The 26,951-nt window shown below is 41.4% G+C and overlaps 1 pseudogene; it reads left to right on the forward strand.

The window, feature by feature from the left end:
- Positions 1-1,044: 1,044 nt before the first annotated feature.
- LOC133116944 (uncharacterized) lies at positions 1,045-25,422 on the forward strand (annotated as a pseudogene).
- Positions 25,423-26,951: the final 1,529 nt, after the last annotated feature.

A 26,951-nucleotide genomic window follows, 5' to 3' on the forward strand; every position in this document is an offset into this window, starting at 1 on the left:
GAGAAACAATCTTAATTGCTTTTGAAAAGGGGAATGGTATACAGTGGGGGATAGAACCTTGAATTTAAATGATCAAAGAAGGCCAAGTGTGCCTTATTTTATTTTGGTCTAAATGTGAAATGGAATACATTGGCCAACCTTGTGACTGTGACAATGTTATATTCAGATTTTAATTCAGTTTAATGGCCTCAAGGGGACTTTGCTTTCCCATTGCCTTGCAACGTAGCCTGGAACCTACCTTCTCTGGAGGGGAAGGAGAAGAAGATGCATTATCCATCGGTAACACATCGTAGGCAATTAGCCGTAACTAATCAACTACTAAAATACCAAATGTAGAGCTAAAGAACGATATTGAAAATGTAAATGGAATGGCACACCAAAAGATTGAAAATGAATTTTGACTAAGCTAATGTAAAGAGAATAAATTGTGACAGATCCTGAAAAATCCAGGCTGACAGCTTGACCAAAGGCGGATAGAAAATGCATGGCTAAATTTGCAGTTTGAATAAGCCTTGGGCCAAAAGTCAATGGTCGATTTTGTCATGTCATCAGACCCGCGGCCATATGTTTTGGACACTCGTTGAAGACAGGAGCTGAGCTATCAACTGATAACCATCTGGTGGTGAGTTCAGTGGTGAGGGAGGCTGTCAAGCTGAAAAAGGTCTGGCTGGCAAGGAGGACTCCAGATTCAGCCAAAAGGTACCAGCAGGTGAAAGGCGGCAGCTGCTGCAGTTGCAGAGGCAAAAGCTGGGGCATAGGAGGAGTTCAGAGAGGCCTTGAAGAAGAATTTTGGTTGGACCCAAAGTGGTTCTGGAAAACCATTTGGCACCTCAGGAGGGGACAGAGGGACACTGTACTGGCTGTTCTCAGGAAGGATGGTGGACCTCAAATGAGGCTATTGTTGGAAGCTGGAAGGAACACTTTGTGGAACTCCAACAGACACACCCTCCATTCAGGAGAGAGCTGGAACAGTCTGGGGGATCAGAACACATCTCAGGAATAGTCAGAGAGCTCCTCAGTGACAGAGCACCAGGGGTGGACGAGATGCACCTAAAAAAGTTGAAGGCTCTGGATGTTGTTGGAGTGTCATGGCTGACACCAATCCTCAATATTGCGTGGAGGCCAGGAACAGTGCCTTTGGAGTGGCAGGCTGGGGTGATGGTCCCCATCTTTAAGAAATTCTTGCCATTAAGTCTGCCAAGGTTGTGCCGTGTCTCCCCTCCTGTCACTGGGATTCACGTACAGGATCTCAAGGTGCAGTCGAGGTATGGAGATTGTCCGGGTTGGACACATCGGGTATTATTCACGAGTGAGGGAAGAAGGGATCGAGCAACAGGCCGCCATGTAGGTGCAGTCATGCAGGCACTGTACCAGAGCAGTGAAGAAGGTGCTGAGCTGGAAGGCAAAGCTCTGGACTTGCCAGGTCATTTCCATCCCTACCCTCACCTATGGTCACAAGCTATGGGTAGTGACCGAAAGAGTCAGATCGGGAATACAAGCGGCCAAAATGGGGTTCCTCTGCAGGGTCACAGGGCTTACTCTCCTTCACAGGATGAGGAGTGCAGCTCTCTGGGAGGACCACGGTCGAGCTGCTGCTCCTCTACAATGAGAGGAGTCAGGTGAGGTGGATGGGGAATGTGATAAGGATGTCCCCTGGGCGCTTCCCTTTGTGGATGTTCCAGGCATGTCCACCCAAGAGGAGACCCATGGGCTAGACCCAGGAGAGGATGGAGGATTTATATCTCCCAGTTGGCCTCTCGCCTCAGTACGTATTTCTGAGGAGGACAGTGGAAACACCGTTGACAACAAAAGATATAGCAAAGGTGAATTCAATCAAGCATAAAATCGTGATTGAATTCATGTATTTCAATTAGCTTTTGCAAACACTAAAATTAGCAGTAGAAAATTCTGACAAATTATTCAACAGTAAATTGGATGAAGGTATACATATTGTATTTGATTAAAATGAAAGGAGTAACTACATGTTTTCACAATAGGATTTTGTTCATTACTACACCATTCAATTGAATGCAAATAAGATCAGAATTTTTTACATAAAAAAATAACTATGCATTTCTTATGTACAGTACTTTATGTTTTATATTTTACTTAAAATTACAATGAAATTTAAATGCAGCTATTGATGCCACATAGATACACACATATATATTTATTGGCTTACAGTAATCTTTACAGAGGTTCTTAAAAATAAACAATAATCGCATTAAAACAGGAGCCGACTCTCCACTTGTCCAACAATGTAGCCAGGCAGTTAAAATCACTGGGGGACATTTCAGCCAGATCATCTGGCAGGAGAACGATTGCATGCAGCTCGATATAAAACACGTGGGCCATCTGTTCCTCTTTATTTCTGCACTCCAGACCAGCAATTATGTTTCATTTACCTCAATCAATAACATCATCAGCACACAACAGGCCATTTTTTTCAGCAGGGAATTAGCAATGGACCCACAGCAGTGTTTATTGTCCACAGACACCCAGTTCAGTTACTGCATGAGCAGGGCTGCTTTTCCACAACATCGAGTCTCTAGTCCAGAGCAGCATCTTTTGTCAGGATTTAACCTTTACCCACCAAACTGATCGCTTTTTCAATACACTGCTGCTTACAAGGCTTATTAACAATATACACGTAGACAATCACACGCAGGAAAATCACAATGTGACATTCACTGTCACGTGTTAACCTTTCTCCTGGCCGAATTTTCCCTTGGTGATAATCGTCGCCCCTGTGCTCGACTCAAGGCTCTGCAAGTCACAACGGTCCAGCACCTCAGGGCGGGCTAAAGAAAAACCTCACTCTGCAACCCCCCCATTCCCGCACACCAGACACCCCCCCCCACCGGACAGCTAAGAACCCGGGTGAGCAGTATTCTTTGACAACTCACTCATCTTCCTCCAGAGTAGTGCCGCAGATGCTAACACCTGCCATGCTTTCCCATCACACAGCTGAATGAACCCATTTCCCACCTCCTAAACCACACAGCCATTTTGCACAAGCCTTGGTGCTATCCCACATGGTCCTTAGGAGGGTAAAACTGCAATACGCCTTGGGAAAGAGCTCTAATATTAAATGGCTCTTTTCAACAAATTCATAATTTGCCTTTCGTTTGAATATCATTGACTTTTCTTGTCTGAATTTTTTAGTGAGGAGTATATTTTCCACAGAACTATGTGTATAATAATGGGTAATAAGAATTCATTCATTGAAAAATATACGCATACAGTATTTATAACAACAGCAAAAACACAAGCAGTCAATAAAATATCTTGCAGTTGTAGTAGACACTTCACTTAATTTTATCTCTGTTGTGCTGCCTTAACAATCCATTCATGTGTTATAATTACCTATGTTCAAGCTTTTCCATGAGTAAATTCAAATGAGCTTATTTTTCTTTTTCTTTTAATACAATTGATCCCACAAGGCAAGTGCAAAATGAGATGAAAAGTTAAGATGGCATACTAGGGAAAGCTCAAAGTAGAAAATGGGCCTAATGGGCAGCTATCACATGCATTTCTTCACAAAATCCATCTAAAATAATCCTTAAATCTATAAATTGGCAGTGTAATTGGTCACTGTGGTGATGGTTGATGGGTGTAAGTGCATATATTGATTTGTTCTATTTTTTATTGTACAGCCCCATTTAAAAATGGCCCTATGTTCTTATTCTTAGGAGAATAGGAACTTTCAGAGTGCAAGTAAGGGCAGTTTTATTACCAATAGGAATAGTACATAGACAAAACAAAATTGCGTTTTATGAAATGTTGAACCATTATCAAAAAACAATTGCAAAACATTGCAAAAAACAAGTTTTTTTATTTTATTTTAGAGCTGTGTCGGGAGCATTTCAAAGCAGTCCCTCATTGGTCAGCGTATGTGACCTGCTCCATCAAAATCAGTCATATTGACCCCAAAACTTATTTTGAGTGTTAGAAACTATTCAAAAAAGGAGAATGCTAACATTAAAATGCTTACAAAGTTATCTCTTGTGTTGTGTGTCATTGCATTTTGAGTTCCCCCAAATCATGTTCCGACTGATTATGATAGAGCATAGAGTCACATATAATCACACAAATAATTAGGAGGAAGCATGCATTTGATTTTTGATTTTTAATGGTATTATATCATGTGCTTCTTCACAGACATTTAAAACATCTGTATACAGAACTGCATGCTCAATAAACATTTGTATACAGAACTGCATACTCAATAAACTACTTCTCCGTATATGTATATCCAACCTTGGGGATTGTCGGGGAGACTTATCCCGCTAAAGCGCTTGTTTTCAGAGTGGTGAGGCACCTCATGGTCTAGTATTGTGTCAGGGCCCGCAGGGTGGAGCGTAATTGCCTGTCGTATGGCCCAGGGAGGGAGGGTTATAGAAGGCAGGGGTGCATTCATTTAATCTCACGAGTGTCAATCAGTCTCCTGCATCCTGGCTGGGCTATCTGCCTGTGAAGTTTTATTTTTACACAGTGACTCAGGTGGCCTGCTGGGTGGCAAACAAAATGGCAGCTGACAGCATATCACCTTGGAGGAGAGTGTGCGTTTCTGCACCCTCCTGAAGCAGCGAATGACGTTGCGGCAAAGGAACCGGCTTACGATTACGATTGGACGTTCCAAATTGGGAGGCAAAAAAAGACGATAATAGAAATTACAGCAAAAAGAAAAGGCATGCGGGCATACTAATTAATGTGTGTATATGGAGCAGCTCTTTATGACTATTCATGAGAATGGCATTTTGTTTTTGACCTAAAGGCAGACAAAGCCTTAACTGATATTTTTAATATTGCACTTTGCATATATTACTTGCATATGAAGATCTGAGTCCGTAACTGCAAATAAACACTGGTCATTGAACATAAAAACATTGAAAAGAAGAGTGTCATATGTATAATGTATAGTAATTAAGTGTGGTTACAGAAAGGGCCCTAACCATATTGTAACAGTCACCCAGTCTCTGGTGGAGGCTGATAGTTGATAATTGTTGTATTAGTAGGCTATTTGACAGAATTTCTTTCCCTCTATTTCATTTTTTATTTACAGCAGATCAAATTTCCACTGGGTTGATTGGAGAGTTCTTTTATTTCTGTGTCTCAGGGTGTGGGGATTGGTTCTTAACTGATAATTGGTCTTTTCCACATTTGTCTTCTGTAGACTTCATACCCAGTCTTGTTATGAAAGTTGGCTACATTGGAAGTGGAGCAGGGTTCTTTGTCTTCTGTTAGTAATTGGAAGTAATTATGAGATCACACTTAATAAAAAGTTTTATTCAGAAATATATTCTTAGTAAAGCGGACTGTGGCTGGCTTATCGTGGTTGTCGGCAACATTTTGCCTCTTGGCTTCTTTGTCCCAGAAGTTATTTCATCTACTTTCCACAACCAGAGAATTGAACAATAAATACAAAAAAATCTCTTTATATAACCTGACAACACTGCCAGCCACACTCCCTGTTATTTAGATGGATGTGAGGCTCTCAATAGAAAGGCCACATCCCATAATTTAATTGCGTATGGGACAAAGGGAGGCTAAGAGTCGGTGAGATTTGAAAATTACACGCAGTTCAAATTACTATTTAATTAAATCATATATTGGTGCAAATTGGAAATAACAGAAATCATGCTCGCTTTTCTTAATTTTTTTTCGTGGGGGGAGGTGTCGGCTATCTTTTTGATATGAATTTCTTTGACGGAAGCTGATCTATGTTCAATGTCCGGTTGGCCAATTATTGGTACATAGGTTATTGATATGAAAATTGTAACCATTAATCGTGTACGTGACCACTGTTTAAAAGTGACTTGGAATTTCTCTTGGGAGAGTTGTTATCCAGCTTACCCAGTAATACTGCTTTTTGAAATAGGCCTCTGTGAATTGCTTGAGTATTAAAATTTTAGAGTGAAGAGCCATATCAAGAAAAAAATGTGTATGCATATATGAAACAAAAAGAGCAAAAGGTTCCATCTCTTACAAAAAAATATTTTCTGTTAATTATGTTCTGGACAGCAGTCTTCCTTGGTAACAAAACTATACACGTGCATTCCCAGTATGAAGCATTAAAGTTCATGTGCTTTAGTGGAATAGATGAGTTGTACATGATGTCTCAGAATGGTGCCCCACAGAGCCTGCCTGCTGTGCATTTGAGGCTCATCCTAAGGGTGTATATCCATTTTTGAATGAGAAATCTTTCATTAATTAACACCGCACACATCCCTGGACATGGCATAATAACATAACATTCGTACCCACAAACATCTTTACTGTCCTCTCCGACGAGGTCAGGCCATGCTGTGTATATATAAAGTATATTTATTCTGCATTCCATGAATGTTAGTTTTACTGAATACAGGAATTGTCACGGGACATGCTATTGAAAGGCAGTGCAGATAAAAGAAATGGACCAAAAATCATTTGAGGCATTTAACCCTATCACCAGTGTCAGTATTAAAAACAATTTACCTTTTTCTGATTACTGCTGCAATCAACTATTGAACTTTCAGGATAATACCACCTCTTGAATGATTATACCATGTGTATGGTGAAATTAGTATAATGATTTACCATTTCTATCCTTGGAGATTTTCTTAACCTGATTTTGGATAATTTTCAGTACATAGTTATCCTATCATCACAAAACTTTGCAAACCTTTACTCTGTTCAGGCCAATTTTACTCTTGTTATAAGCTTTAGGGGTGGGTACTGCATCACAAATCTCATTGTTAGGTCCTGAAATTTAATTTCTTTATGAAAGAATTTGTAGAAAAATACTGGTGGGGGAAAATGGCCCAAAACCATCTTTGTCAAATTTAGAATTATACCGATATACTTGGTTCAGATTATAGACTGCTACAAAAATGTTTGAATTTGAATCTTGAATAAAGTATGCAAATAAGCTCCTTACATTTGTCAAATGTTTCAAGTCCATACCTCATGATAATTGAAATGTCTACCTCTGAAATGATCTGGAAGACCAAAAAGGTGTTTTCAGTGCTACGCAACCTGAACAGTGTTTCATGTGAGGGGGGTGGATAGGAGACGTACCCCTTACTGCCTGTCCAGGACAGCTGCTGGGAGACAGGACTGAGAGACTGGCAGGGCTGGCACGGTGAAGTAGAGTCCACCCTCTGACCTGCTCTGTGGGTCTGGCCTGGGGCTGCTGCCCAACTGGCCAGACCCACAGAGAAACCATGCATAAGAGATTCAATGACATCTGCTCCCACTGACAAAGAAGTAATGTGCATTTTAGACATGACAGAACACGCCTCTATTTTTCTTTTTATTCTCTTTTGTCCAGCAGTTTTTTTTTGTATATACCAGTGGTTAACAGTCTCTAAGCATGTACCAATAAACAAAACTGCTTGCTGTTTTTTTGTTGGTCTATTCTATTCTATACTGTGCAAGAGAATATAGGAGTGGTTATCAATCAGATAGGGCAAGCATTATTTTGTCCTGACAAATGATTTGTTTGGGTCTGACATTTAGAATTCACTCGTCTGAAAAATATCATTTGTCAGACTGAGGCCGGAAACATAATTTTATTTGACATGAGCAACAAGTCTGCTTTTCTTCTATACAGCACTTCAAAGGATGCAAAGGGACATGATTTAATGCTTATGATTCTACCGGACATCACTACTTTAATTACACTGAGTGGAGAACGTGAACACAACATACCAGTGGAGTTTGGGTCTTTAAGAGACTATCTTTCAGAAGAATTTCAATGTTTTTTCTCCTGTAACTGTTCACCAAAACACCAGAATGTTCCTGGAAATGTTTAGCAACCACTGAACCCCAAATGTGAGTCCTTTGCCGAAATGCAAAAGCATAATAGCACAGCAATTTGCTTTCCATCGATTCACGAGAAGAGACAAGACATAAAATCTGAGGCTTGTTCCCCGCGCAAACATCACCAGGTCCCTCCATGGTGCTGGTCCTAGAATGTTCCCTTCTATTTGAAGGACCCATGCAAATGCAGAAAACAAACCAATAATGCTGCATTAATGTACGTGAATGTGGATATGAAAAAGGGAATGGAGTCCTTTATTGGCTTTACCCTTCACTGTGCTTGCCTCCCCCACCCTCCTGAGGAGAGAATCACTGATACCATCATGCCTGACTGGCAAGCCCCGGTAACAGGGGCCAAAGAGCCTCCCCCATTGAGTAGAGCATGACGAACCGAGAGGGAATCAGGAGAAACTGAGGGAGCTCTCATTGCACAGTAAACCTTTAATACAGTGACATTCGGTACGTTCACACTGGATTACTCAAACATAACCATTACTTGGTATGGATACTGGATATTCTGTGTATAATTGTTGCATTAGTAAGCTATTTGACTTTCTGCACATCTGCAGTACATCTGTTCTCTGAATCTAGCAAGCTAGCTATTAACTATTAATATATACAGCAGTGTTTACCTAGATTTCCATTTTTGTGATGAACACAGAAGATTGCATCAGAGAATTTCTTCTGGACCGGCTAAAACCAATGAATCATGCTTTAAATGACTAATGTTTCTTTGTGGATGTACTGTAATCTCACCACTTTTGAAATGCAGCCACTTTCAGCTGACTGTAGAAAAGCTTTTTATATAGCCAGGTAATATTTTGAATTCTTGAATATCCTGGCAAAATGTAATGCATATTAACATGCACGTAATCTAGCTATTACTTGCACCTTACTTCAGCTGTTAAAAGTACCACAGATCTCTGAATGTGTATTATGACAGGGTGGACATCTGTCATAGAAGAATTACATATTGGTGCTGGGGTGCTGAACTCTAGCAGGGGTTCCCCCAGTGTGGGTCCTGGAGTCTGACTGTGTGCACGTGCGTGCTCTTCTCCGACTGAGCGCTTGGCTAATTAACGTAATTGATTAGCTGCTGGGTTTCCGCCCCCCTACACACCCCCCTCCCCCCCCCTCTCAGGAGAGGCATTACAGAGGCCAGGTGTTTGGAATTAAGAAAGCTTGTTACAGGAATGTTACAATGACGTGACATGGAGGAGCAGCTGACCCTGTTAATGAGGGGGGGGGGGGGGATTGCTTTGTGGCGCACCAATGCGTTCACAGTCTGACGAGAACAGATAACAGACGCGGTGTATTTCTGATGGAGCACTGACAGCAAAACATTTTCAAAAACCCAGAAACCGTTAACCATCAGCTCAATTAAAACGAGGGCTTGTTTGTGGGGGGAATACGACCCAATGAAGTTCTAGCTTATAGATTACAAAGGACGTTAAAAATTAACTGGAAAGCACACACGCGTGAACGCGTGCACACACATGACTACTGATGCCAGGAATCATGATTTCCTGCCAGAGATGAAACACACACTGCCTGTCAGACACATGATGAGGTAGCAGTTTATCTATTATAAATTGCACACATTGACTCAACCTGCATCATCACAATTCATGCCAGGATTTATCATTGGCACACAGAGAAGCTCCCATAACCAAAACCCCAGTCTCCATGTGCTGGTGTCAGTGCTTCTCAAGATATGCGTACTGATTACTACATACTGTACACATCATGCCTTAACCATACAATGCCCATTAAATTGTCCCTGTAATTATTTATGCACTATTTTTAGTAACTGCAGTATTTAGAATATTGCAGCATAACTTTAAAGAGCGCTTGTGCAGGCAGCATTATGCTCACATTCATGTTATGTCAAGCATTCATGTAGGTTTGATATATGGGTATAATTACCCCACCAACAAAGAGCTTTAAAAAGGACATGAGTGCATTCTCCCTCTCTCAGACAGAAAGAGGGGGGAATTCACCCAGGGAGGCTGGGTGCTGCTAATGCAATGATCCAGGTCAAACTGAGTTTTTAAATCACATTTTTACTGGCCAGAATTGTTAAACATCCGACTAAAACCCACACGGAAATGTACGAGTGCCCATCCTATCCACACCATTAACGGCTCTTTTACCGCTCTGTTGTCTGAGAGGAATACACCGCATTTTAGCACTGCAGTCATTATTAGGAGGGGGGAAAAACCTTGTGGTGATATCATTCCAAACGCATGCAGAAACCACATTATGACCAATGGCGGAAGAGCAGCTTTTAAAAGTGCACAATTTCAACTGCATCATAAATCTTTTAACAAACCCTACATGGAAATAGCAGTGCAGATTATTAAAGGCACCCATGAGATGTGGAAGTACAGTACGTTCAGGAGACGTTGCTAGGAAACACGACTGCTGGGTGAGTCAATGAGCAATCCACAGGCTCTCAGCAGCTACAGCGGGAAAGACAGCCCTGCATCCGTACAATAATCTCAGCCTGGTCATCCAAATTATGCAAATTTATATTATCTTCACTGCCACTCAGCAAAAAATTTACATTCGGTTGCACAACACCTCCCTTTTATCATTTTAAAATCTGAGAATTCATTACACGTCCATTAACGGTTACTTTCGAACCAAAACATTTATTAAATGCCACAAGACGAGCTTCCCTCCGTGCTTTAGGTTGAGTTTGTGAAAATGACAACACAACAAACATCTCTGAAATTGAACTGGGGCGTGCTGCAGTTATTGTGGCATTCACTGTAGCAGAACCAAATCCATTTAGCCATTTATACCTGAATGATAAGGACTGGATGGCTATGCAATGTTGAATTTCTACAGTTTCAGTGGAACAAACACACAAATTAACAGTAATGCAGAGGATAATGTATACTGATTCTGGATATGGTCTGAAATGTTATTCACATTTGTATTTATATTAGATTCCATTTCATCAGGACAGTGTTGTGCATCTGTGTATATGTAAATGTGATTTCAGGCCAGAAAAACCATAAACATGTGCTCAACAGGAGAGTACATTTAGGCAGCTAGGCTAATGGAAGAGCCTCTAAGGTATACTTTAAATACTTTAAATACTTTTTGAGGCATGGAGTCCTCTATCTAAAAATTGAATTATTAGTCTTGATTAAAACAACACCTGTCTCGTGCAGTTGTAAAATAGCAAATGGTCTGTCTTTAGTCCTTTTAAAGATGGACACCACTGTTTATTTTACTGTAGAGGTGAGGTGTACAGATTTGTTAGACCGTTGACCCACATTTTCAGGTTTCCTCGCATAAGAAGCAGAAATAGATCCAGTGAGAAGTTGATATTTACATTGTGCAGGTATGAAGAGTGCTGCTCTTTTGTTTCTATCCCTCCAGTCCCGGCCATAGTGCTTCCCTTGTGTTTTATATTTAATAACATTGCTTTGCTCTTACTTTGCCTAAACGTTCTGTTCTATTTTTATCTTTCATCACTTCTGACTCCACTCAGGTCCTTGTTCCATTCTTTAACAAATTTATAAATACTAAATATATGCCTCTTAGTAACTTTTGCCTAGGCTACATTTCTCATGGCAAACTTGCAGGGAGATCCATTCTTTTAATATGAAGTTAGACGGGAATGTTATTGGGCCAGTTTTGGTATAGCTCACCAGTTCAGTCGATTTAAAATGTGCAGAGAATCTTATTTTATCGTTATTTATAATGCTAAAAGTTGTGGTAAATGCTCCTTGTTCTGGAAATATACTCTTTGTTTAAAGTTGTCCAGGGGTTATTTTCTGCAGACATTCATGCATGAACAAGACTGCTTTCTGCGGATGACACCAAAATTCAATTAGACTTATGCAAGAGGCAGCCTTGAACTGAGGCCTTTGGAAGGCTGGGCAGATGCTTTAAACTTTTCCGAGCCAGCAGCTCTTGAGAAAGAACAAATGATCACTTGGGCAGTGCAATTATTCCTATCTGAGGGTTAAGGCCACACTTGGTTTACCTGCAGTGAAAAGGCAGGTCTGTTGGCTCAGGGATTATCTGCCACTCAATTCACAAGTGGGGAGCCCAGCAGACAGCAGCCTAGCAACTCAGGACTCAATCTGTGACAGATGAACAAATCGAAAATGACAAATCTAAGCACCGTGCTATCAGGGAGGCTTTGACTCCTGGGAACAGTGACTCAAAAGAAATCTCCAAATGCACACTAGCTGTTTTTGTAATCCCTAGTTGCAGGCACAGTGGACTGTTTCTCCAGCCAGGGCTGACTTCTTCACCTCAACAGTGGAGTACTTGTATTGTGTGGGTAACACCAATATTCACCTTATAAATTAACGGAATTACAGAATATGGTTTTAAATATTTACATTAGCATTCTTTTTTTTAATTAGCTTTGTTTTGTCAGACTAAACTTATGTTGTCAGCAGCCTGTTTACAGAACAGCTAGCTTATTAGTATTTAAGGACTGGGTTGCAACCAAATGTAAACAAGTGCCTCAGTGGTTAAATTTGATCTGCATTTAACTTATCTTGTACTAATGAATGTGTCGGGGCAAACACACCCGCCAAGTGCCTTTATTTAATTAATCAAGAATTATTCTATTTGTACGAATACAACAGTGGTAAAAAGAAAGCAAACATTCCACTGTTTTTCTTCGTGTTTCGGTAGCGTGCGGTCCGTGAGGCAGGCCTGGGATGTGGCGAAGGCGAGCAATTTGTACCCCTCTCTTTTGAGCAGACGGGCAGTGCTTGGGCTCCTGTTTCCCAGGCGTGCCATAGCGGCGGCCCCCCTGCTCCGCAGAGCGCCTCCAGTAATTTTGGTGCCATCGGAAACCGGGATAAAGGGAGCTCCCGGGGGAACAGGCCAGCAGGTTTATCCTGAATAATCACCCTCATGGATTTCCTTCCCTTTCTCCTGACAATAGCAGGACTCCAGAGGAGAAAAGCCCGGAGAGAGACAAAGAAAGGGCTCTTATTTGGCACTCCATCAACTGCCGAGGAGACTGCGCTGCCCCTGGTGACAGAAGGCCCAAAGTGCACGTCAGCTGTGGCAATAACCAGCCAGGGTAATCACCCTGGTTTTCCACTGTACTGTATATTTTGTCCCTCCCCTGATAAGTCAGACACTGTTGCCTGCAAAATTATGAGCAGTGCTGCATCACGGTGTTTGAGATGCAGCGACAGCTTTTGCTGTCCGTGTATGAAAGCCGGCCCCTTCTCGTCCTCGACTGAAGCTCGCCGTGTGTAAATTGCAGAGGTTTTCAGCCGTCCCCTTTCGCCATGTCTGACGCTCCTGGCTCTGTGGCATTCTGCAGTATTGACCTCTTTATTCACCAACACTGCCGGCCAATTAAAATTGCACTGGCCTGTCTTTAAAATGTACTTTTCTACTTAATGAAGGCTCATAGCGTTTCCTGTAATGGCTCCCTGGAGGAAGCTTTGAGGTTAGCGACTTTCCATATTATCTGAGCTGGGGAGAAGCGGTAAGCTGCAAAGAGCAAGATAATGCTGTTTCCCAGGTGTGCAACCTGACCACTAATAAAGTGCATGCTGGTTCTAAGCCTGTTAACAGCATCCATCTTCCGCAAATTAAAATGCACTGACTGTTATGTCCTGAAGGATATCTTCAGAGTGATTGAGGCGAAGCCAGCTGTCTGGGGAATGGATATACTTCAAAACAAGAAGATCAAAGCCATTTTTTTAAACATGATTCGTCTGTGCACGATTCCCTTCTTTCAGCGTTATGTTATGAATGTCAGGTGAGATGGACATCTGAAAGAAGGATGATGTATTTCTTGTGCATAATTACAGAGCTGCCAATTACCTCAAGGTGGTCTATGTAAATAACTCAATATAGCCTTGCATTTTCTTCTTTGTTTGTATCCCGCTAAATAACATTTATCTTGGAAGATAAAATGAGAACTTTACCTTTATTTACGTAGGAGAATGGCTCCCCCTACTGGCCCACAAAACACGTAAGGCATCGGTCTCAAACAGAGGGCCCTGTGCATGTAGGTCTTAGTTAGTTAGGTTAGTATATACTGCACTGCTTGTACGCTTTGTATAAATGGTGCTGTCATTTCTACATGGAGAAACCACAGTGTGTAAATGCACCCTTGAATAAAATGGGAATCTGCAGTCTAACCACATGTGGATTATGAGTATTGTTATTAGTGACACCATTTGTTTTGGTTTTGTACTCCAGAACACTGGATGTGAAAACTAATATCAGGTTAAAGTGCAGATTATCATCTTTAATTTGAGAAAAATCCATCTATGAGTGGAATTTGCATTTGGATTCTGTTGTCCGTCAACAAATAAGTGTCAATGCTAATAAAGCAGGCCATCCTGAGGCTAAAAATCTGAATCAAACAGTTACAACATATTGTATATCAAAATCAACTGATATATTTAAGAGTGCACCGGTGAGCTTGTGAATAGCAAAAGACCTGTTGGACCATGTAGTGAGTGACTGAATAATACTTTCAATGGTCACACTTTACAATATGGTTCATGAATGGGCAATAACTAATGTAGTTAACACAAATTAATTATGTGCTAATACATTAACAGAGCTGTACAGTAGTAACTTCTCAGTAGTAGTTTGTTCATGACAATTCATGGAACCTAAAGTGTTCCCCTTTGAATTCTGAAGAAAAACCCTGTTTCAGCTGTCAAACAGATCATGGACACTCTCCAGGATGTAGGCAGCCATGTGTAAAAGAACACCATAAAGAAAAGATTACACCAGCATAATCTCAGAGGGTTTGCCACAAGAGGGATCGACTGGTACTGTAAGCCTCAAGAGCAGAATGACCAAGTGACTTGGCAATGTTGACAAAAGATGTGTGCTTGACACTGCAGTCCACCAATCACTGCTTAGAAATGGTTGCTGTGTAGGACTTCCTCCAACATCTAGCTGACTCGGTCTGCAACATCATTCTAGTTGATGGCGAAAAACACTTTAGCGACATTATAAAAAGGTTTGTAGGTGGTTAAAAGGTTTTTTGGGGAACTTGTAACACAGACACTTTATCCGGTATGTCTGAAGGGGAGGATGTGTTGTTTTTATTCCATTCCACAAGCCAAAGATGAGATGGGAAAAGTCTGTTGTGGATAAGACTTTGTGGATGATGCAGCTTAACGTTAGACGAACACTCATTCGCTTGAAGGTAAGATATAGGATATTCTGCCTATTAATAACAACAGGTAACATGTCTGTGATTAACTCGCATCAAAGTTTATTTGTTCAACTGCAGATAGGCAGAAATGTTTGCCTGCGAGCATCCTTGTGTATGCAAAGAGAACTTATATAGGAAATAATTAAATAATAAGTGTAAAAATGCCAGAATATGTATGTAGGCTGTACAGCTTCAATATCCCACAACAGTTGAACGTTAGTGTTAAAGGGGCAAAGACCTAGACTAATGTTAGCTTAAACTGGCTGTAGAAACATATCTAACATTAGCAAGCACTTTTTGGGCTAATGTTACTATTACAAGGTTTGAAAAAGTAGTTTTTTATTCCAACAGCTATTCTATAATGGCAAATTACCAGCAACATCAATGGAAGATCAAACAATATATCATTTTTCTGTATTTCTGTATATTTTTGAAGATACTCATTTATACTTGTTTATACCACCTGTAATGTATTGTGGTAGATCATTGAAGCAGATGCTGCCAGTTTATTACATCTTTTGTCAGGCATAGCAACAGTTGTTCAGGAGGGCGGGACTTGTGGAAATTTTGCTAATGGTCAGTGGAAAGCAAGACAGCAGCATGTATACATTAGCATGTATACTTTAACACTTTCGTAGAAAGTAAGGTTCTAGACCACTGACTACTCTTCAGAGGATTAAAGATTTAGTTATGCACCAAAGTCTTATGGACACATGAGATGAGTGTGGAAAGTGATGAAAGAAAGGAACTGCTCATGATCCAAAGCACGATCCGGTGAAACATGGCGGAGATCATGTTATGGATTGGGTATGTATGACTACCATACATTACATTATTGGCATTTGGCAGACGCTCTTATCCAGAGCGACATACATTTGATTAGACTAAGCAGGAGACAATCCTCCCCTGGAGCAATGCAGGGTTAAGGGCCTTGCTCAAGGGCCCAACGGCTGTGCGGATTGTATTGTGGCTACACCGGGATTAGAACCACCGACCTTGCGGGTTCCAGTCATGTACCTTAACCACTACACTACAGGCCACCCTGTAGTGTAGTGACATAGAACTGACATACTTGTCTTCATTATGACTGCAGCAGCAGGATGAAAGTGTACTAAAAAAAGAACCCACCTGCACATGTTTCACATGCTGAAGACAAGACCGAAGGCAAAACGCCCAAAAAAGAAGATGGCTGCAGTACAGGCAGTGCATCACCAGCAATGATATCTTGTCTGATGCCTGGTGATGAAAAAGGAAGATTTATAAGACAGATATTCAGTTCAGTAAGAGTGCATTTTCCCTTATCTGCTGGCTTGAAGGGATTTTGAAATGTGTTGTCCTGTTTTCATCTGTGACTATAAATTGTAGTTGATTATATTTCTTGTGTCCTCTTAAAGTCAAAGTGTCATGGCGGGGAGGACAGAGGAACCAGAAGCAGACACAGGAGTGTGGAAAATGACAGGTTTACTAGCAGATGGAGGGGCAGACAGAGCGTAGTAACAAACAGGCAAAAAGGTCAAACCACAGGCAAAAGGTAAATCCAATCAGAATAGTCCAAAAAGCAGGCAGGGGTCCAAAAAAAACAAGGGCTCGGGAACAAGGGGGCTAGAACTAGGGGAAGGAATAAAGGGCTCGGGAACAAAAACAGGACAAGACGAACTAGCAGCGTGCAATTGAAAAGGACAGGTATAAATACACAGGGGAATGAGACAAACTAGGCGGGGCCTGGGAGTGAGGCTGGTCTAACAAATAAACATCAGGTGAGACACATGAAAGGGTAATAGGACAATAACAAGGGGTAAACGAAAACGCGGACTCGATTCACAAAGACACACATGTAATACAAATGGCTCCGGACTAGGGAGTAGACAATTTGCAGAGAATCAGGAGATGCAGAGATACGGAGAGACAGGTGCGAATACTTCGCTGAAACTAAGTAAGTAATCAATGATAGAATAGGGAGGCAGAGTTACAGAACAGAATTTAAACTGGAGATGCGTTAGTAAGTTAGTTAAGTGATTTAAATTACAAATACCCAAAACTAGTGAATGTTAGTTTGTTAGTTTGACAAACATATTAGTGTGTTAGTATAATTAGTACTGTAGAATTTCTAAGTTAGTTGAGATTAGTATATTAGTGCTATGTACAAACATGAAATGGAGAGAAAGCAGGAAGTAAGGAATGCAAGACTGGAAGGAAGGTTGAACCCCGGAACTACCGTAAACACCCTAATAGTGGGGCACACAGACAGGGGAGTGACTGGGCTATTAAACATTCAGACTCAGACATTACAGGGGAAGACGAGTGCAAAGACTAATGAATATAAACAGAACACCAGACATGAATATGAAAAATAATAAATTACAAGAATAATGATAAACTAACAGACAGAACACAGGAACATAACACAGTGTTCCCCATTTTCTGTCCTCCCACCTGTACGCTTGAATTACATTTATTTAATCAGAGCCAAACACTTTGTCATTTCTGTTATGCTGTTCTGATAGCAACAATTCAATTCCACAGGTTTGTTTGAAGGCTCCTTTCTGTCAGAGTGGTCTCCCAGGTCAGTGGCCTAGCTAATCATCCAATTGATGGAAGCAGGACAAACTAGTCCATTACTTTTGGCCTCTGAGTCACGATGTACCATATTTATTGTCCAATTTAGGAAAAAAGGAACTGTTTCATTTTAGAAATTCTATGCAAGTTTATTTGTATGCTATATTTTTGTCTCAATCTGTAAATTGGTGTCCAGATTCAAGATGTGCTCATACAAGTATGTACAGTAAAATGTTGGATTGTGACAGTGACTAGTTTAGGGTGGGGATGAATAATTAGGAGCGCTATACGAAGGATAGGTTTATAACTTTGCCAAGATGCCTCAGACAATTTTCAATGTACAAAAAAGTAATAATAATAATACTGTGAAACTATATATATATTTTTAAACTATAAACTATAAAAATGACTATAAAATGTAATGTGTAGTTATTAAACCGGAGGGCATCCAAGCTACTCAAAAAGATTCTGCTGTAAGTGCACTAGTGCAGCTACAAATAAAAGGACAGAACCCAAACGAGATACGAGACAAAAGACAAATGACCTTGTGGAATGAAGAGTTAAATTTGTTCTTCCATACATTTCTAGATACAGAAATAAATGCAGGTTAGTCTCAAATTTCAAATAGGTAGTTCAGGATCCTAGGAGAGGAACTAGTAGGTCTGTAGCCCAAGTACAGATGAACAAGAACCAACAACTGAGGGAGAATGGCAACACTTATACCCTGTCAGAAGTTAGGGGTCACTATTTGTCCAGCACACTGAATACTGAACCCAGAATAACTGGAGATAATTTATTAACGTTACACATACTATATTTAGAGGGAACCTTCCCTCGACCAATAAGAAATCAGATCAGTCACTGACCCAATCCTAATGAGATATATAAAATTCACTAATGCTTATGGTTATTAGTGTATAAGACATCACTGCTAGCAGGAATCCGAGAAAAAAGAAAGGTGATTTCCTCCACTCTGTCATTGATTATCTGGTGGGCACACCCATTTATTGGGCCAGTCTTTCATAGGCAGATATAATTTATTTTATTGTAATTCTACACAAATCAGACAGGGTTGTTCCCTCGCCATACACATCAACTACTGTATATGTATTTGTTTCCATTGTGTCGGTCACGAATGCGATCGTTACCTGATTGTTAAAATCAGTCGAGTTCCAACTTCTGGCCGGTTGAGTAATGATAGCGGTTATTCTAATAATGCTCAAGATTGTTTGTGCACGATGGGTGTCCGCGCACGATAGGAGATTACCAAACAGTGGGGAAAACATACAAATACCTTGCGTTTGTTTTACAATGGGAAAATATGTGGTACGGTGCCTTCGCTGTATGTTAAGAGGTAGCTAATCCCCTCAGCGTTGTCTGCCACTTTGATCTACAAAGCGTTGTGTTGAGTGAGTGATCAGGAGATGGGGGCAAATGGGAGATAGTGTTGGAATGTTGAACATTGAGACATCCTATTTTATGGCCTTAGAAATGCAACAATGTAAAGAAAAAAATAAATGCACAAGGATTGCCGATTATCCTACATTCCCTCTTGCATGGGCATGCAACAATTGGCTGCAGGCCTTCTGACTTCAGGCTACTGTGGACCTGTAGGACATATACTCATCTCTCCTGTGTTTGTTGCACACTGGTTTGCATTGGTGCGTGCTTGTGTGTGCATGCATGAGCATGTAGATGGGTGTAGGGGTAGATGTAGTCGAGCAATGGATGGGTCTTCCTAGCATGGCTGGAAGATTACCCTTGAGGGGACTGACCCCCTTTGCTTGATAGACATTTTGGGGGCACTGGTTGGACGTGGAGGGAGAGGTGTGCTTTACAGTGTAACTAAAAGGAGCTAAGGTTACTGTACTAGCCAAGGATATGATGGTGTGGGGAAGTTCAGTTAACCATCAGCTCTAGGGCCTGCTGCTTCTCCTTGGCTAGCTGCAGATCAAGCTCCTCAGTGATCTCTAGCTCATTTCCTCAGATCCACAATTTCTACCTCCGCCTAGTAGGCCCCTTGATGCAAGTAGTCCATTTCACCAACATGGATCACCAAGTTTTCTGGCACTGTGATCAGGAGACACCCAGTCCTATGGGTAGCTTTGTGACTGAGTAGTGTTGGGCATAGGATATAGTCAGTTCTGACACGGGATGTTGACCAGCTATTGTCCATTGGTGATGGCCACATATCATTGGTGGGACCCCTCCTTACTGTCACTTTTCTGAGGTCAGGCCTCCACTCAGCCCACATAGAACCTTACATCTCTCCTTAACAAATGGTTTGCTTTGGCATAATCAGTGGAGGTCCTTAGCCTTCTTGCCCAATTTGAGGTTAGGGGTCAGTGCCCGGTTGCATAAAACACCTTAAGTGTTTCCCTTAACTCTGACACTTAAGGGTTGATTTCCCCTTAGCTCAGGGAATTACCCGAGGGTGTTGCATATAAACCCTTAGACGTTTTTCTTAGGTAAGGGAAACAGTTAAGTATTTTACTCCAATGGTTGACGTTTTACTGTAGCAAAATTTGACCGTAACCATGGATGTGTTATCTCATCGGTTATGATCATTGACTGTAGGCTATACAATAAAATAAGGTTTTAACCACTAACCTACAGTAATCTAGCTACATTTAAATATGGAAAACAAAAAAGGAAACCAAATTTGACGGATTACTGTTGTGTATACTGTTGGAGGAATACGTGAACATAAAAACCATTTTAAAAAGCGAACTCAATCCGACTGTGACAGCGACCAAAAACAGAAGATGTGGGAGGAAATAACAGATTCGATTAATGCTAGAAATATAACCGTGAAGACAATCCAGGAGGTCGTTAAAAATACGAGTATATGCGTACCTGCAAAAAAAGAATTGAGCAATTAGCTATCGGAGGGAATCCAGCGAAACCAGTGAGAACTAAAGTAGCCTAATAGCTAGCTAGTTAGCTACCCATCGATAACTATAGCAAGCCATATTCGATCAAGTAACGTTAAAATTAATTTTTGTAATATTTGAAGCCCAAATGATCGGGTACAATTCTACGGCGCTGTTGAAGCCAAACTAACATTGTTTGATAGGAAGTGGACAGTCCCCAGCCGAGTCCACAAAAATGGTCAAATGCATTTGGACTCATCGGTTCAGGCAGGTATACCAGGCGGTTTAGAGAGTGGACTCAGACCACCTGAGCCGATGGAGTAGCAGAGTGAGAGTCATTTAAAAAGTAGCTAACTATGAAATATGAAATAAATGAATTTGCCTAGTATAATCACTCTGTTCTCTGTAGACCTAGCACTGCTTTGAAAGTTTTGGCAAAAAACCGCAGTGCAATTAAAAGTTGTAATATACACGGTATATTGGGTGATCGAGTTCGCCTTCAAGGTTGTTTGCGATCTCGTAAATAGATTGACGTGCAAATCTATGTTCTAGAATGAACTTCTCGTCTGTCATGTAGACAGTCATTTTCTTCCTCCAATGGCTAACAAAAACTTGTTTACCGAGACTTAAGGTATTCTGTAGCTAACCTTAAATTTTACTGAGGGAAATTGTCCTTAAGGTGTTTTATGCAGCACTTAACATATTATAACGAATTACTTAAGGGAAAATGCAATACTTTAGGCTTTTATTGAGGGTTTCTGACATTTCACTTTAGGAAAGCCTTAAGAAACACTTAAGGGTTTGTTGTGCAACTCTCGTAAATTTAAGGGAAACCTTAAGGGAAAATTACACTTCAGGTGTTTTATGCAACCGGGCACAGGTACTGAACAGATTTCTCTATGATAGGACTAAAGGAGTGGTAACTGTGATAAGGCAGGCGCTGTATTAGGCTCCGACATTGAGAACCGCCTTTAGCTGAAATGTTTTCAGGCCGGATAAAAGGGAGGCTGACAATGAAGGCGACTTGAATATTGTCGACATCCACAAAGAGAGGCACCGCTGCTCCCATGCTGTAGGCGAATCAGACTTGAAGAAAGTCTTAATGTCTGGGGATAGTTTTTGTAGGAAGTCAGTCACAGACTCATTGACCAGATAGGAGGGGATACGCCCTTGAATCAGGTCATTGATTCCTAAACCTACCTCCCAAAGGAGGTCGCCAGTCAGGAGTTGGTTAGGTCCGGAGTTCGGGTGTGCCATCGAAGGAGGCCCTCCATTTCTCTGGGTCCTGTCTTCTGTGCGGAAGTTGCCCAGGCTACTGGAAAGGTTGGCAGCAGGGCTGAGATTTGTTCAGCTGCTGTCGCTGGACAAAGTTTTGGCACTTTTATGGTCTCATTCTCAGGGGAATTCTGACAGGATCACTATAGGGCTTAACAGTTTCTCACACTGAGGGATTCAGAATTCAAAACAGTTTCAATGCACATTAAACAGGGGTACAATGATACACATGCAATGAGTGTTATGGTTTCAATATGGATAACCTACTTTTACAGTGATTGGTTCCTCGCACATTACTGAGTTCATTACCATGAACCCGTCCTAACACTTTCCTGATGACATTGGAAAAACGACTCGGCTAATGCTGGATTTCATATCTCAGTGGAACCTCCAATATGTTGGGAAGGGGGGAATAAGTTACATATGTTTATTCTCTGAACATAAAGGTGGGACATAAATCTGTCAAATCAACCCTTTCACAATATTGATCAAACACAACAACGACATTAGCCAAATCATAAATACCATATGGGAATACCATATTTACATAAGTTTAAAAAAATATATTGAAATAAATAGTGACACATATAACCATGCAAACTTCTTAAAATGCAAATGGGCCACAGTATGAAACTGTTTGAATGTCACAGCAGGTGTTTTGAGTATGTGTAGAGAATGTGAAAGTCTGTAGTATTACATAGAATAGCAGGGCGTTTGATGCAAGGCACTATACTATTCTGTGCAGGAGCACAGATGGCCTTGCTGAAATACAGGATAAAATAAGGCACTGGTGAAAATCCAGTGAGATTTGAAGGAGATCTGAATGTAGGGGAGAGTGGTGTATGTATTTTTTCCCCCTTCATAATCCCCCGCTTAAACCTTGACGTATATGCACACAGAAGAAAAGTTCAACTCCAGAACAACATATTCATAGTGGTACTACTTTCTTTGTGACTTGGTTTACTTATTGCCTGATTTAGTCTCTCTGCATCGCAGTCAGTAACATTTAACCTTAATAACTTTGTTCAACAACACCAGAAGGACAATGCAGATACCTTCGCCCCCGCTAAATTCTGTCGTTGGGTTAGCGTGGTGCTTACAAGTTGGTAACCCCGACGTGATACTTTTTCATCCATGTCAGACCTGTGTCATCTGCCGAGGCTTACAAGTTGAAGTGTCTGGCGTTTGTTCCTTCTGGTGGTGTTGTCCATCCCGGCATGATACCTGTTACTGTGGGTGTGTGGGTTTTTCCCCCATCTGGTTTCCGGATCCTTGATGTAGTGAGTGACACAATTCTCTTGTATATCAGAGTATGTTAGGGAGAGTTTTGTTATTTCACTGTATGAACACTGTTTAGGGGATCGACATATCCAGGACAGGGCTGGGACTGTAGAAACCAGCCAAACTACAGATTACTACTCCTCAGGGTACGTAATGTAATTAAGGTGGAAGGCAGGGAGAGAGAAATGCATGCCATGCCACCCATGCATGCTTTTGCAACTGTTCTGTGTTACTATGGCTGTTAGCTAAAACCGAAAATTAGAACAGTAGAACGGTTTTAAAAACAAGCATCTCGCAGTAGAAGGTTTGAGTATGTGTAGAGAAGGTACAAACTGGGTCCTCAGGCCTGTGCCACCTGTACCAGTAACCAGTTGTATACTTAGAATTAAATAGGCTATAGTTTGTTAAACATTTTAAATGGGCATGTATAGAATTAAATCTACCAAATGTCCTATAATAAATAGACTTTTCCCTATTAGGAATAAATCATTAATAATATATATAGGCATAGGTGTCAGGGTTTTATTACTGCCTGGGTATTAGTTTCACCGTGGGGACGATATCGTCCTTTTTTCCAATTTTCCTTCAGTTGCCTAGTGGGCATGTACCTGACAACCCTCGTTACCATCATTCGCACCAGTTGTGGGAGGGCTACTTATACGCTGACTGGCTGTAGCTTGACGCTTGCAACAGCAGTTTTGTCTTAACTGCACAAGTGTGAAAGCAGAGGAATCATATTTGTATACTAAATATATAAACTACATGCCTGTGTATGCCATTTAGGAACTGTTGGGTTTTACTCTGGCCACTGGGTGCCAGTTAAATTAACTGAGGCATGTATAGTACATAAATCTAATTGTAGTTTTGTGCTGGTTTTGCCACTAACACAAAATGCATATTAGAATATTTCCTAGGCCATTGATAAACCAGTCAATGCCATAAATGAACCCTTAAAGTTTTCACTGGCCTAACAGTGGCCTGTCCCTGTAGGGTGAGATGTTTACCACTAGAGATGTATTTATAGCCCAGGAAAACCAAATTTGCTTATATTTTGGAAGGTGTTCCAAATGAAACGATACTTAAACTAACTTGAACTACTAAGGAGTAGAAACAATTCCTTCTCTTGTTTTCATCCATTGGCATCAAAACCTCAAGTGAGCTCATTTTCTGACAAATACTGGCTCATTCAATTCCTCCTCGCATTCAATTCCTTGTCACTCCTTTCTTTCCTCACTACCCCCTCACAGCTTCCCACTGCTCCCTTTCTGCTTGTCTTTCCTCACCTATTTCTGTCCCCTGTTGTGCCACTTGTCTTCAGAGCAGTGAACCTGTACTCCATGAGAGTGTATGATTTATGGTTTTGATCAATTGGTTAGTTATTATGATATCCAGATGTACAAAGACATTCACCCTGCATAGATTTCTCTTTTTAAAAGCAAATATCTACAATATGAATCTTGCCAGTCAGCATACTGTATGCAACACACAAATGCAGTACAAAATGTATGCATGGCTACAGGCACAGCTCAAGATAGTTTGTTTACAGTAGCAGATGTGCCGTCCAAATTACCAATGACATCTATTCATTCAGTTCTGAAGCACAGGCACTCCTTTCTATCAGCCATTCACTCTTCAATCAAACCCATACCACCGAGTGTGACTTGGCCTGCAGAATATACATTGAGGATTTGTTTACTGCTGCCAAGCAAGAAATTCTGGACCTTTCGATCCACACAAGGCCCCTGATCTTATTGAAACCTTAGACCTGAATAGGTGCAATGCATCAGAAATATGAATTACCCCTTATTGACAGTTTTAACCATATACTATTCATTATTCATCCATCGACAGTGACAACATTAATGTATGTTTACTGTAAGTAAATGTGCTGGCTGTATTGGGTTCTTGGTTTCCTTTCCTTTGATTCACCCAGACCAGGTGTAGCCAAATTCCACGACCATACACTCCATCACCGTAGTCGTGAATCAGGTATTTAAATCACTGTGGGACATGGAGACGATATTCACCAGTCGCACTGGTTGTCATGAAAAATCCCGCTACATGATTTGTATGTGTAACAACCTTTTTCCCCATAATGACACACAATGTATTAGTGTTCAGTCTTTGCATGGCTATGCTGATGCCATCCAAGTATCCCACACACAGTGCTGCATCATCAGCAAGATGAACAACATTCTGGGGAGAATTCCGCTGGAGGTGGACGTCTCTCTGTGGAAGGAGGACACTACTCACAAACAGTACACGGTCTCTTACTGACCTAATGGATCTGGTGCAACAGGTCATCCGGGGAACGATCACCTCAACCAGCCGCAGATGGAGGTGAACCTAGCCAAGATGGTGGAGATCCTGGCCAGCTCATCTACCCGCTCTGCTCAGGAAGCCTTCTGCAGCCAGACTACCACACACATAGTGTGTGTAGTTTGTTGCCAGTAATGTCGAAAGCTGGAATAGCTCATGTTAGCCTTCTTGGGTCCCTGAGCTGCTATATTCCGAAAGTAGCTAATCCTGCAACCCATGAAATGACAGACATCTAGCCAGCATGTGAGTCATGCACAATAACGGCTGATGTGACATGCGGTAGGAACAGGAGAGAAGGGTTGAAAGAGCAAGTTACGGTCCCCAGTGAAGGCTGCATAGATTGTGGAACAGACGGACACCTTGTGTGTCCATCCACTTCACAAACACCAGAGGATCATCCCTTATCCACCTGAAAGCTCCTCTTCTTGACTTCTTTGTCAGAACATTACAGGCAGAGTGTGGACAGTATGTTCTGTTGTCCCTCAAGCACCAGAATTTTGTCCATACAAGTCCCTGAAGAGTTTTGGGCTTGTATAGAAATAGTCTATGTACACATGATATCCAGAACCCAAGTATGCACAATTCAAAAGTGACAATAGTGTTATATGGAATTCCTTGTCCTTTCTGAAAGCTGTTCTTTCCTGTGTACTCTACACAGTATATTCATTGTTTGAGTCACAAAGCACAAGCAACTTGGAAACCCCTTTGTTGGCTTTTCTTTCATATACTGTGTCATACCAGTCTTTGCTTTAGTTGCTACCATTCTTTCATCCACTGCGAGGATGATAGAAGGCTTGGCAGGCTTGCTGAATTGTCTCCACGAGAGGGCTGACCCAGAAGAGCTTGTCCTGCTGTGGTGTGTAGAACCCGCACAGCTAGACCAATGAGGGAATAGCTGGAGGTGAAGGGACGAGGAGTTTTTCCCTGGCTGTTGTGAAGTGAATAAGAGATTTTAATTATCATCCTCCGTCCAAGGACAGAGCACAATTATGTTTAAGAATATACTGGGTCCGTTGCCACGGGTCGGATATGGATTAACCTGCCCCATATCCCGCTTACAGCTGGCCAGAAACGGATCAGTACAATTCTTAATATTCCCAGTTTTCAAACAGGGCCGTATTGTACGCTTAGTGGTTACTATAGTTTTACTCGTTTATCTGACTCCATTTAAAATATAATTTAGAAATTTGGGTTTGTAACTTACGCAGACCTCGGGAGTGATTACACTCGACTCGTACCTGCGCCACCATTACTCAATATATGCTCCCGGGATTAGCATTATTGCTGAAATCTCAGTTTGGTGGAGAACTCAGAGGCTGAGGGTCCAGTCAACACAATACATGCAAACCTGCCATGATAGTTGCGAGCCCAGGTCGGCGTAGCATTGTCTGGGCTCTTTAAAGCTAATTTGACAGGAACCAGCGGTGTAACGCCCATGGGTTCCCTTCGCATCAAATCACAAGAGCCATGCTCAGTCACAGTTTTAGGACTACCACAGGTGTACCGCACCGCCGATCGGTCGGTCTCTAGCCACCATTTCCCCCTGAGTATTCAGTTGTAATTTAGGCTGAAAAGGTACAAGATGAATTAGAGTCATGGAGATCACGCAAGTTACAAACAGAGTAGTTTATTTGCAGACAGGTAGGCAGCGTAGAATATCATAG

The sequence above is a fragment of the Conger conger genome, chromosome 17, assembly GCF_963514075.1.
Source record: "Conger conger chromosome 17, fConCon1.1, whole genome shotgun sequence".
Classification (NCBI taxonomy): Eukaryota; Metazoa; Chordata; class Actinopteri; order Anguilliformes; family Congridae; genus Conger; species Conger conger.